Raw genomic sequence first — 13,477 nt, forward strand, 5'->3', positions numbered from 1 at the left:
TCTGAAACGCATCCCCCAAAGCTCCTTGCACCGGATACTGGAGGCTGCAAAATAGCGGACACTGCGCATTCTCTTGAGTTGCAAATAGATCTATTCGTGGATAACCCCACAACCGGAAGATACCCAGAACTAGATCTGGATGAAGACGCCACTCGTGATCGACTGAGCTGCGTCGACTGAGAATGTCTGCACGCACGTTCAGGACTCCGGCCAAATGATGTGCAACCAAGCAGATCTTGTGATCCTGAAGCCAGGACCAGAGACGAAGAGCTTCTCTGCAGAGAAGATACGACCCCACTCCTCCCTGTTTGTTTATATACCACATTGCGGTCGTGTTGTCCGTTAGAACCTGGACCGATTGACCGTGAATGGAAGGGAGGAAGGCCTTGAGTGCCAGACGTACTGCCCGCATCTCTAACAGATTGATATGCAACTTCTGTTCCCCTGGAGACCAAAGGCCTTTGAACTCCAGGTCCCCCAGATGAGCTCCCCACCCTAGAGTGGAAGCATCCGTTACCACCGTGGTCACTGGAGGAGGCAGCGAGAACTGCCTTCCTTGAGACAGGTTGTCGACCGCTGCCCACCATCGAAGATCCTTCGCAGTGTCTCTGGAGATCTTTATTGAATCTTCGAGATCACCTTTGTGTTAAACCACTGCCTGCGGACGCACCACTGGAGAGCCCTCATGTGCCAGCGTGCATGAGTGACCAACAGTATGCAAGAAGCAAACAGACCGAGCAGACGAAGGACTTTGAGGATTGGAACTACCGCTCCATTTTGAAAAATTGGAATCAAAGCTTGTATGTCCTGAACCCGCTGTGGCGGAGGAAAGGCCTGATTCAATGTCATGTCCAATACTGCCCCTATAAACAGGAGGCGTTGAGAGGGCTCCAGGTGAGATTTGGGTACATTGACTGAAAAACCCAGGTCGTACAACAATTGACTGGAGATGGCACCGCACGAGCTCTGGAGTATTGGCTTTGATCAACCAATCGTCCAGATAGGGAAACACAGCTATCCCCCTTCTTCTGAGCTCTGCTGCTACCACCGCCATCACCTTTGTGAAGACTCGAGGTGCTGAAGTAAGAACAAAGGGAAGGACCGCAAACTGATAATGCTGTGATCCTACTACAAACCGGAGATGCTTCCTGTGCGATTTGAGGATCCGAATATGAAAATACGCGGCCTGCAAATCGACCGACACCATCCAGTCTCCTTCGTTCAACGCCAAAAGAACCTGTGAGAGGGTCAGCATTTTGAACTTTTCCTGTTTGAGGAACCAATTCAAAATCCTCAAGTCCAAAATCGGTCTCAGTCGACCATCCTTTTTGGGAATCAGAAAGTATCTTGAATAGCACCCCTGACCCCTCTCTTGCTCGGGAACCAACTCTATTGCACCTTTTTGTAATAGGGATAATACCTCCTGCTGTAACAGGAGAAGATGGTCTTCCGAACAGAAGGATGGGCGGGGAGGGAAGGTCGGAGGGAATTCCTGAAAGGGAAGAGCGTACCCCCTCTTCACAATGTCGATGACCCAGGAGTCCGATGTTATGACCTCCCACATTGGAAGAAAAAAGGCAAGTCTCCCCCCTACCGGAGACGAATGGACAGGGAATGATGGAGGACTACGGCTGCTTTCCTTGCTGCACCCCTCCCGAGGACGAGGAAGAGGCAGAGTGCTGCAAGGTGGCTCCTCTCGTACGGACTCTGCCGCTGCCCCTGAAGGATCTGTAAGGCAGGATAGTAGCAGATTGTTGTGGTCCTTGCAATCTTCCTCGAAAGGAACCACGTCCAAATCCCTTAAATCTCCGAAAGCCTCTAAAGGTGGATGAGGCCGACGACTGAAGTCCCAAAGACCTAGCTGTCGCTCTGCTCTCTTTAAAACGTTCCAAGGCAGAGTCAGCCTTAGAGCCTAAGAGCTTTTCCCCATCAAACGGGAGGTCAAGGAGTGTGGCCTGCACGTCCGTCGAGAAGCCTGATGATCGAAGCCAAGACTGCCTCCTAGAGACTATGGTCGTGCCCATAGCCCTAGCCACCGAGTCCGAAGTGTCCAATCCAGACTGGATCACTTGCGTCGCAGCCGCCTGAGCATCCGCTAATAGTTGCAGCTTCTCCTGGGACAAATCAGGATGGCCCTTCGCCTCTTCCATAAGGGCATGGATGTAACGCCCCAGTATGCATGTGGCATTGGATGATTTTAGGGCCATACTGCAAGATGAAAATGTCTTTTTAGCAGTATGGTCCATCTTTTTTGATTCCCTGTCCGCAGGGGCCATAGGAAACGAACCAGGAGAGGATCTGGAGGAACATGAAGCTTGGACCACTAGGCTCTCCGGAGTTGGTTGCCTGGAAAGAAACACCGGATCCCCAGGCGCCGTCCTGTACCGCCGAGCCACCGCTCTGTTGACCGCAGCGGTGGATACAGGTTTCAGCCAGCTATCCTTAATGGGGTACAGCAGAGCCTCATTGAATGGTAGAAGAGGCTCAGCAGAAGCAGACGTCGGATGGAGGACTTCTGTCAATAAATTTCTCTTGATCTCCGCGGTAGGAAGGGGAATCGGATGGAGGACTTCTGTCAATAAATTTCTCTTGATCTCCGCGGTAGGAAGGGGAATATCCAAAAAGTCTGCAGCCTTACGAATGACTTTATGGAAAGAAGCAGCTTCCTCCGTGACCTCTCCAGGGGAAGCCAGATCCCATTCCGGGGTAGTGTCAAGGCCACTAGCTGAGTCCAGTCCCTGGAAGTCACCTGAGGGCTCTACAACTTCTCCTTCCTCCAGGCGTTGCCTCGCGTACTCCTCCTCCTCCAAGAGACGAAGGGCCAGACGTCTTGACCTAAGTCTTGACTCCAAGCCTGGAGTCAACAAGGCGTCGGCCGACGGCGAAGATCTTCGTCGGCGCCGAACCTCGGATTCGTCCGAAGCCGGAGGCTCCGGCTCCAAAGTGTTCTTGGACGTCAATCGGATCCGAGGCGAATCCGACGGCACCGTAACAGGAGTAGACATCCTGAGCGATGTCGTAGGCATCGGCGCCGCTTCAGGTGCAGCAGACAAAAACGGGGTGAACGGCGCCGACCTGTAAGACGCCGGAACACCCAAATCATAGGCCAAAGGACCAGACGGACCTGCATGACTTCCACCCGGCGTCAAGTAAGCAAAGATGTTATACATAGCGTTTAAAAACGCTGCAGGATCCGATCCCGGAGTCAGGAAAGCCGGGTACTGCTGCTGCTGCCGAAGAGGGTCCAGGTAACTCCTGGCTAGGAGAACCCTCAGGCCTCTAGGGAGGCTCGACCTCAAAGACCGACCCAGGTGACGTCGGGGTCACAGGAGGTGGAGGGGTGACGGTCGGGCTTATCTCCCACGTCGGACGACGCCGAGCCGACGGAGAAGCCGATCTAGATCTGGACCGTCACTTGCTCGATCAGCGCCGAGATCCATGACGGCGCCGAGAGTCACTATGATGATGACGAGACCTCGAAGATCTCGACGAAGACTCCCTCCTATGATGCCTCTCTTTCTTCTTCTTGGACCGGGCCAAGAATAACTTCGCCTCCCTCTCCTTAAGCGCCTTAGGGTTCATGCATTGGCACGAACCGCATGCCTCGACCTCATGGTCGGAACTAAGGCACCAGGGACAGTTCTCGTGGGGGTCGGTAACCGACATCCGACCCCCGCACTGGCTACAAGGTTTAAAGCCGGATTTTCTAGGCTGCAACATCGTAACCGTCCGTTGGAAACAGTAGCTCCCTGTGAGCCTCGAAGAAGTAACCGTTATTCGGGCATGGAAAAAAGGGAACTGACGTCTGCACGTCGACGAGGGCTTCTTATTGCCTGGATGACGTCATGTGGCGTCGCATGGAGTCGGGCGATTGTGATGTCATCGTCGACGTGCAGAGCTAGAAGAAATTTCCGTCGAGGGCTAGCGCGAGGGGAGAATTCTTTTGGTGAGGAATCCACAGGTAGGTGTATCCATCAGAAATTACATTTTTAATACTACTGGTTCTTTCAAATAGAAGTCAGTTGATGTGTTAGGTATAAAGCGTGGATTCATTCTTAGCATAACTCTATCATTGCTGAATTGGAGAAAAGGTTCTTTGATTGTAAAAATTTGAATTTTGCACTATTGCTAGTGCCACTTGCCAAGAAAGGAACTTTGATTCTGCCTGATGACTTTTTTAGAAAGGACTTTTCAAAAGTGATAGAACTAAGTTTAAATGCTAAGTAATAGGGGGATGTCTAATTGGAGGAAAGACTCTAAATGTACCTTTAAGAAATCCCTTAATGACGCTAGTATACCACAGTCATGGATGGCTGAGTGTTCCTCTATAACATGAAATGACCACTAGATGAACTTTGACCGATGCATGACTTAATCCAGATCAGGCAAAATGAAAAAGGTACAGCTAAATGTGTTGCGATAAAAATAATACTGGCTGCAAATTTTTGATGGCACAATAAGAACAGAATCTCTTCCATTTAGCTCCATACATTTTGTTTCTTGAAGCTGCTCTAGAATTAGATGGTATTTTTTGAAGTCTTCCAGAATATCTAAAAGGTAAAATAATTGAATTCAAGAGCCAAGCTGTCAAGCTCAGAGAATTCTGGTCCATTTGTAGGATCTAGCAGTTGCATTGTGTCAGTAGATTTGGTGATGGATTCCCACTATAACAATAAATGTTACATTTAGCTGAGAGTAAAGAGTACTGACAATCAACAAAGCTGTGGCATAAGCATTATTACTTAATTTATTACAGTTCTCTTTTGTCAAATCTCTATGAGAAATTACTTCAAAGCTGGACAGTATGTTTCTAAAGCACCCAAGTAAATGTATCCTAAACCTGTAACAAATTAATACATAATACATTTGAACATCAAAAAATGTAATCACAAGGAGAAATAAATCATTTAATCTAAAATTTCAAGACAGGGCCACAACTTGGTTTACAATCAAAATATGATTGGTAAACTATGACCATGTGCACAGCCACGATAATGTATCAAAGGAAAATGAACAATTGGACGAACCAATTATTGCATAAGAGCACAAAATAGCCAACACTTTTTTAGAAAAAAACAACAATTTACAAACTCTCCTACTTACAACATCATACCTGACAAATTAACCTAATTGAATATGCATACATAAGTTATCCAACACAAAGTTATTTTATAAATATTCAGACTAGATTTACAGGCTGACTAAATATGAACCTCATAGTAACATTTAATTATCGTTTTGCCAATTTCAATAGTAGGTTGGGCAGAAAGTGCACAAACACTGAATTGGTGACAGAGTGTTAGGTGATGGTTTCAACAGAATTTTGGCCTGCACTGAAAGAAGTAGCAGCTCTGTGAATCAGTAATGTATGGGCCACCATAACACTACCATGAGGTGAGAATGAGGCGATAAGGCTCTCTCCTCATCTTTGTCAGGACCCTCAGAATCATTGAAAGGGGTAATAAAGCATATATATATAAATTCTAGATAAACTGACAGAAAAGGCATTCCCCAATGATCTTGGAACTTCATGTCTGCTGGCATAATATCAGCATTTGTCGTTCACATTGTCCACAGGTAAGGCCAAATTTGGCTTTCCACAGTGAAAATAATAAGGTTGGGTAATTCTTGATACAACTCACATTTGTGAAATACTTTTGGTGTTTGCTGAAGTTGTAGGCCTAAGAATTGATTATGCCTTGTACATAATCTGCCTTTATTTGGATACGATTTTTAATGGCCCTTGGCTCTTTGGAGAGACAGTGGGAACGCATTCCTCCTAGCTTGTTGACATAGGGCATACTTGTATTATCTGTGTGGGTTAATTGTGAGGAGTCCTTTATTCGTGAGAGAAATTAATGCATGCTTAGTGCTCAGGCATTCAGTTCCAGGATACTAAAAGGGAGTTGCACCTCTTTGGGCAACCACTTGCCACTGACTGCCGGTTTCTGCAAGTGTGCCCCCCAACCCTCTAAGGAGGCGTCTGTTGTCATAACAAACTGAGTTCTCTCTCTTGGACAAAAGACAATCTGACGTTAGTATTGCTGTTTTGTGTCCATCATGGTAACACTTCTTTCTTTCAGCTGTCACCATTATAAGAGCATCAAATGTTCCCTACAATTGTAGCCATTGTTGTCTGAGTTACTCTTGAAATGGCCTCATGTGAAGGTGGCAAAATGGGATCAAAGTGATGCAGGCGGACATAGGTGGTCATTCTGACCCTGGCGGTCTTTGACCGCCAGGGCGGAGGACCGCGGGAGCACCGCCGACAGGCCGGCGGTGCTCCAATGGGGATTCCGACCGCGGCGGTAAAGCCGCGGTCGGACCGGCACCACTGGCGGGGTCCCGCCAGTGTACCGCGGCCCCATTGAATCCTCCGCGGCGGCGCAGCTTGCTGCACCGCCGCGGGGATTCCGACCCCCCCTACCGCCATCCAGATCCCGGCGGTCGGACCGCCGAGATCCGGATGGCGGTAGGGGGGGTCGCGGGGCCCCTGGGGGCCCCTGCAGTGCCCATGCCACTGGCATGGGCATTGCAGGGGCCCCCGTAAGAGGGCCCCTAAATGTATTTCACTGTCTGCTGCGCAGACAGTGAAATACGCGACGGGTGCAACTGCACCCGTCGCACAGCTTCCACTCCGCCGGCTCGATTCCGAGCCGGCTTCATCGTGGAAGCCTCTTTCCCGCTGGGCTGGCTGGCGGTCTGAAGGCGACCGCCCGCCAGCCCAGCGGGAAAGTCAGAATTACCGCCGCGGTCTTTCGACCGCGGAACGGTAACCTGACGGCGGGACTTTGGCGGTCGGCCTCCGCCGCCCGCCAAGGTCAGAATGAGGGCCATAATCCCTAAAAAAGACTTGACGATTCTGATGGTGACTGTTTTTTCTTCTTGTAATTTGTGGCCAATTATAGTTCCACTCTCTCTATGGAAAAGCTTTGTGCACCACTTTATCCAGTATTGCCCCTAAGAACTGGATCCTTCTTGATGGATTAAAGATGATTTCTTCTTCATTAGAGCAAGTCGTAATTTTTCAAACAGCTCTACGTAGTCTCTGGTTGATGCTTTAATGGCTTTAGAAGGTTTTCCTTTGACTAGCGAGTCATTATATATATGGTAAATGTTGATGGCCTTGTTGTCCCAAAGAATTCAATGCTCTAACTGGTGATCTAACGTGGCCGGTTTGATGGATAAGTTTGTGTAAAATAAAATTACCAACATAAATCAGAATGGCTCATAGATAGTGGGCCCCTCGACCTCTACCAGGTTTGCAAAACAGAAATCTGTGTGCCTGCTGGATAGCACTATCCATGTCCCAGTCAGCCATCAGAGGGAACACTGCTTGAAAGAATTTAGCCACAAAAGATCTACTGTCATCCCTTCCTTCCCCCTGTTATCCCTAAAATCATCAGGTTATTCCTGGGAGGCGATTTTCCATATCCTCCTCTCTGGATGTGAGATGTGCTAATTTAGTTAACTGGAGTGCCAATTGGGTTTGACTACTATGGGTCTGCCCTGCCAGATTGCTCTGTTTGGTTTCATCGTCTTTAATCCTAGTCTGTAAAATGTCTATATTTCTTGACAATTTATGAATCTCGACTTGTATTTTATGGTGTAAAGTTTTCAATGAAAGATCATCCTTGCGGTTCTCATTCCTGATGTTCCATATAAGCTCATAGATCTCTGAGAGAGAAGATTCAGGCTGATTATTACAGGCCAATTCACCAGATACCTTGTTATCCAGTGAGACCATCACTTCCGTATCCTTCACCCTAGCTTTACAGTATCTGAGCACTGTTTCAGGTGACTTGCAATAGTGCTCACTGGTCAGAGTGAGCTCCACTCCTTCAGGATCTCATAACAGCTTCTCCTCCCCTGACCAAGCTGGATCTAGAATGCCATCTTCAAATGCACGTGTCAGCAGTTCCTTCACTTGCCCACTGGAGAGCACAGCAGATTCCAATCCTGTCTGTTTTAAACAATGCCTCCCGAGGGATAGGGGTGGTGGTAGACAATAATGATGCCACCCTGGGCAGTCCTTGATTCACACTTCTCCCCATATTCTTCATCCAATTCAGATTGACTGCCAGCCTCAGGAAGTGAGAAGGAGGCTCCTCTCAGTCAGGTAAGGGCTAGACTCTTAATATCATCTTGCAAAGTTGGAGGTGCGCATGCTTCTCAAAACTGTCCCACCTTTCCTAGTGTTGGTGCCACCTGTAGAGCGACCTGCGGCATGGCTGCTTCGCAGCGACATCCTCTTTTTGGCCCAGCCTGCAGTCACTAAAATGCTCACCTCCTCCAGCCAAAGACCAAGCCGATGATAGAGCCAGAGTAGTCCAAGCCTCACAATTCGCCATGGTAGCCAAAGCGCACAATCCCCGTCACACAATGGGCTAATCTTGAATCTTCTCCTCAAGGTCCCCCTTGCCACATCTCCTCACCGGGGGAAGTCCGCATGTCCCCACTGCTGCTGTCCAAAGTGACTCTTGGTCGGAAACCACTTCACTGACCGCTATCGTTCCTCTCAGTTAGGTAAGGGGTAGACTCACACCCTGCTGCTATTACCAGTGTCATTTCCAGTGTGCCTTCTGACTGGCATTATCTAGCATTAGAACTTCACAAAACTAAAGTCTCTTGGCTCCAGGCTACTTGCTCCTCTCTCCTTAGTGATTACTGCCTTTGTGGTTGCCAGTTGCCAGTTGCCAGTTGTGGGTTGCTTTCACAGCAACATACTTGAAGGTATCTTCAACCTACGACTTCCCAAGCAGATTCTTTGAAGCTGGTAGGAGAGATCCCACCATAGCTAGCCAAGTGACACCGTATGGTTTACACAGTTGATACTGTGTATTTCAAAACTACTTTCTTGAAAACATTCTCATAGTAATGTGGCTAAAGCATCCTCCCACTATATTTGCAAAACATTCATATTTTATTGACCACAAACATTTAGTGGTAACTCATTCACAAACTGGCTGACTGGTGGTTGAATGCACCACTGTCTATCCTTAAAAAAATGATCCTTTTTTATTTCAACAAATTTTTATTAAGGGTTTTTACAAAACAAGTAAACAAAAGAAGAAAAGGAGTGTATGGTGTGATTGATAACTAGACATATTATGGTAAAGGAGTATGCCAGGACATAAAAAGAATCAAATTGTCACAGGGTGGAGAGCGTAAGGAAAGATGAGAGAGGAGAAAGAGGAGGAAAAGGGAAATAAGAGAAGGAAGCAATACTCATTATTAATAAAGGATAAGTGCATTTCCAGGGTGGCCCAACAGAGACCAGAAAATGGAAGGAATGGTTTCTTGCCTGTAACCCCAGTTCTCTCGTATGGGAAGTTCCATGATGAGTCATAAGCACTGAATAGTCCCACCCATGTGCTAGGACCCCGGAGCACTTCTTCAAAATATCTTCTTAAGTGGAAGTTTTCTCCTTTCTTCAAGAAGGCCTGTAAAGTCACTTAAGAAAAGGACAAATAATGCAGCCTATGTACCTATGTTGTGCTGGCTGAGCTCTTCTTCTTAAATCAAAGAAAGGGTCAGCACATTATAATTTAAGAGTAATTTGTTCACAGAATTAATCTCCCTCACAAACCCCTTTTGCATGATAGAGATGAAGGAAAAGGAGGGCAGAGTAGCCTCATAGGCTGCCATTAGATGGCTAAAAAAGAACCTGTGCCTTAAAGAACTCAGAGACCACCAATATCCCATCATGCACAGCTGGTAGCGGTTGCTACATTTCCTTTTGAAGGTGACCATAGACTTATACAGTGTGTGTCGATACCTATGTCTTTTCTCCCAGGGAAGAGGAATGGTTGTGTATGACTTAACATGGAAATTCCCCTACAAGAGAACTGGAGTTACAGGTAAGAAACTGTTCCTTCTCTCACAGGGTATTTCCATATCTAGTCATAAGCACTGAATAGAATAGCAAGCCTATCCCTACGGAGAATGGGGGAAGAGACAGAGGATGAACTGGGCAACATTTAAGCATATAGGTTCCTGAGGGAAGCCTGCCCCACTCGAGCGTCTGCTTTAGCATCAGAGTCTAACCAGTAGTGTTTAGTGAATGTGTGAACTGATTTCCAGGTTGCTGCCTTCCAAATTTCTGGGATAGGAATATTGCACAGCAAAGCAGCAGTAGCTTCTTACCCTCTAGAAGAGTGTGCTTTTGGTCTAATAGGAAGTGTTTTGTTAACTTTTTGACAGCCGAATAGAATATTTGAGACTATCAATCGTGAGGATGCTTTGAGGTGGCTATGCCTGTGCATAGTGGACCATAATTGATAAACAATTGGTCAAATTTGCGGATGGTTCGTGTCTTGTCAAGATAGAACTTGAGAACTCGTTTTACAACAAGGGAATTAAGTGATATTTCCGCTAAAATAGAGGGATTCTGAAAACATTTAGGCAAGGAGATAGTTTGGTAAACATGGAAATCCGAAACCTCCTTCGGGAGGAGTTTTGGGTGAGTCCTCTAGACTTCTTTGTTGGACCGAAATACTGTGTATGGTTCATTTGAACAGAGTGCCTGGAATTCACTGACTCTGCAGGCAGATGTAATGGCCACTAGGAAAGCGGTTTTCCAAGATAAGTGTTGGAGAGAGGCCTTATGTATGGGCTCAAAAGGGACCTGCATAAGGTGTAAAAGAACTACATTTAGCTCCCATGGAGGAGAAGGGTGCCTAATGGGAGGAAAGACTTTCTTCAGACCCTCTATGAAATCCTTGAAGACAGAGATTCTGAAAAAAGAGGTTTGTGAAGGGCATTTTCTGTATACATTAAGAGCTGCCAGATGGACTTTTATAGAAGAGAACTGCAAGCCAGATTGTGCCAAATGGAGTAAGTATGGAAATATGACATCCTCCAGGCACGTGGTGGGGTCTTTGTTTTTTGATGAACACCATATGTAAAATCTCTTCTATTTAAAGTCATATAAAGCTTGTGTTGCAGGCCCCTTCACTTCTTTAAGAATGTCCATGCATTCGTGTGGAAGAATCAGGTGACCATATTGTATTAGATCAGGAGCCATTCTGCCAAACTCAAAGAGGAGAGATTGGGATGCACCATATGACCTCAGAATTTTGTTAATAGATCCAGTCTGCATGGCAGCCTGAGATGTGGATAGATGGACTGGTGATGGAGGTCCTTGAACCACCACTGACGTGGCCACTCCAGGGCTGAGTATCATCTTGGCTTTCGATTGTAATAGCTTGATGAGGACTGCTGGAATTAGGGGAATTGGTGGAAAAGCACAGAAAAATCTGCAGGACCAACTGATCCATAGGCCATTCCCAAAGGTCCCTGGTTGGAAGTACCTTGATGAGAAGTTGTGGCATTTGGTGTTTCCTAGATGGTGAACAAATTGATGGCTGGAGTTCCCCACCGCTGAAAGATGTCTTGAACAACATTGTCATTTAAGACCCACTCATGATTTCAGAAGAGTCTGCTGAGAGAATCGGCTTGGGTATTTTGCTCTCCTAGAAGTTGGTCAGAGTTATCGACAAGCCCCTCGCCAGTAGCCATTTCCAGATTGACTGGGCTTCCTGAGACAAGGGCCTGGACCTCGTCCCTCCCTGTTTGTTGAGGTAGTACATGGTTGTTGTATGGTCCATCTGAACAAGCAGGGAGTTGGAGGTGAACGAGAGAAGGAACGCTTTCAGAGCTAGATGAACTGCACGAAGCTCTAGGAGATGGATGTGATATGTCGACTCTCTCTGTGACCACTTGCCCTGAATTTGTAGGTGGTCCATGTAAGCTACCCATCCTAGGAGAGAGGCATCCGTGACTACTGTTTGGAGAGGAATGAACTGATGGAATGGTGTTCCTCGCAGGATACTGGTTGGAGAGCACCACAATTTCAATTACAGCTTAGACTGATGGAAAAGCCGAATCCTGTCATCCCAAATGCCTGTCTGCTGGTCTCACTGGTCCCAATGGTCCTCAAGGCATTCTGTAATGGTCTCATGTGAAGAAGGGCATTTGGTGTGAGAAATATGCAGGAGGCCATTGAGCCAACGAGAGTGGATACTGCTCTCACTATTGAATGAGAGGTTTTCATAAGAGCTTGAGATTTCCACAGGATTGATAAGTTTCTGTCCTTCGAAGGGCACACGCTTGCTTTGAGGGTATTGATGGAAGTCCAATTGTAGTGTAGTCGAGCCTTTTGAAACGTGGGCACCTTAATTAGCCAATCGTCTAGATATAGGGAGATTACTTTTGGATGTGGGCGCAACTACTGAAATACATTTGAAAAAAGGTTTTGGGTGCTGACTTCAGGCGAAATGGAAGCACTTGATACTGATAATGGTTATGCCCCATTTCAAACCTCAAGAATTTCCAATGCTTCCTGGCTATTCATATATGGAAGTATGCATCGTGAAGGTAGATGGAGCAGAGCCAATCCCCTTGATGTAACTGAGGGTAGATTTGGTGGAATGACAGCATCCTGAATTTCTCTCACCGATTTCACTTGTGGCCAGTTTGAGGTCGAGAATGGGTCCGAATTTGTTCCTGTCTTTCTTTTTGATGAGAACGTACCTAGAATAAATCCTAGTTCCTCGTTGATGAGGAGGAACATGCTCCACCTCCTGTGTCTGTAAATGGATGTCTACCTACGCTTGAAATTGTGGGATGTTGAACCTGGCAGGCTTGGGAGGAATGGACGGTTGGGGACTGGTGAATGTGAGACAATATCCATCGCAAACACTATTCAGAACCCAGGAGTCTTGCGTGATGTTTTACCACTCTTCCAGGTAATGTTGGATGCTTTCCCCTACCACAGTGGGTAACGGAAGAGAAGAGACGATTCAGGATTTTGATCCTGTGGGCTGCTTGCTTCCCTGAGCAAGTAATTGGTTTGACCTTCCTCTAGCTTCTCTTCTCTTGTAGGATGGGTAGGATAGTTGGTACTGCTGGGACTGTGTACCCGACTGTTGGCGACCCTGATACCAACAAGGGGCTTGAACCCTCTGAGAAGAGATATGGCATTTGAAAGGTCTGAAAGTTTTTCTTGAGGCTTTTGGCTCCTCTAAGCCAACGTCTTTTAATGTCACTAACTCTGCTTTCATCTGCACCATTTCATCATCCGTGTGAGGACCAAAGAGAGTAGTACCTGAAAATGGCAAATTGAGTATCCATTGCTGAGATTCTGGTTTCAGAGAGATGAGCTTGAGCCTGGAAAATCTTTGGAGAGAGACCCCATGGCAGTATTCGTGTGCCGCCAGGAGAGAGGAGTCTGCAGCTGCACTAATGGTTTTATTGGATAGCATTAGGCCTTCACCGAGAATCTCATTAAAGTCCTCTTTTTTGTCTCTGGGGACATAGTCAACAAACTGTTGTACTGATTCCCAGAAGGCTCTGTCATATCTGCCTATTAAGGCAGTGGCGCTTGCCGCCTTCATTGTGGTTGCTTTAGTATTGCAGGCTTTTTTCTCAACAGAGTCCAGCCTTTGGCTCTCTTTGTCTGGTGGAACGGTGGAAG

The sequence above is a fragment of the Pleurodeles waltl genome, chromosome 6 (genome assembly GCF_031143425.1).
Source record: "Pleurodeles waltl isolate 20211129_DDA chromosome 6, aPleWal1.hap1.20221129, whole genome shotgun sequence".
NCBI classification, from domain to species: Eukaryota; Metazoa; Chordata; class Amphibia; order Caudata; family Salamandridae; genus Pleurodeles; species Pleurodeles waltl.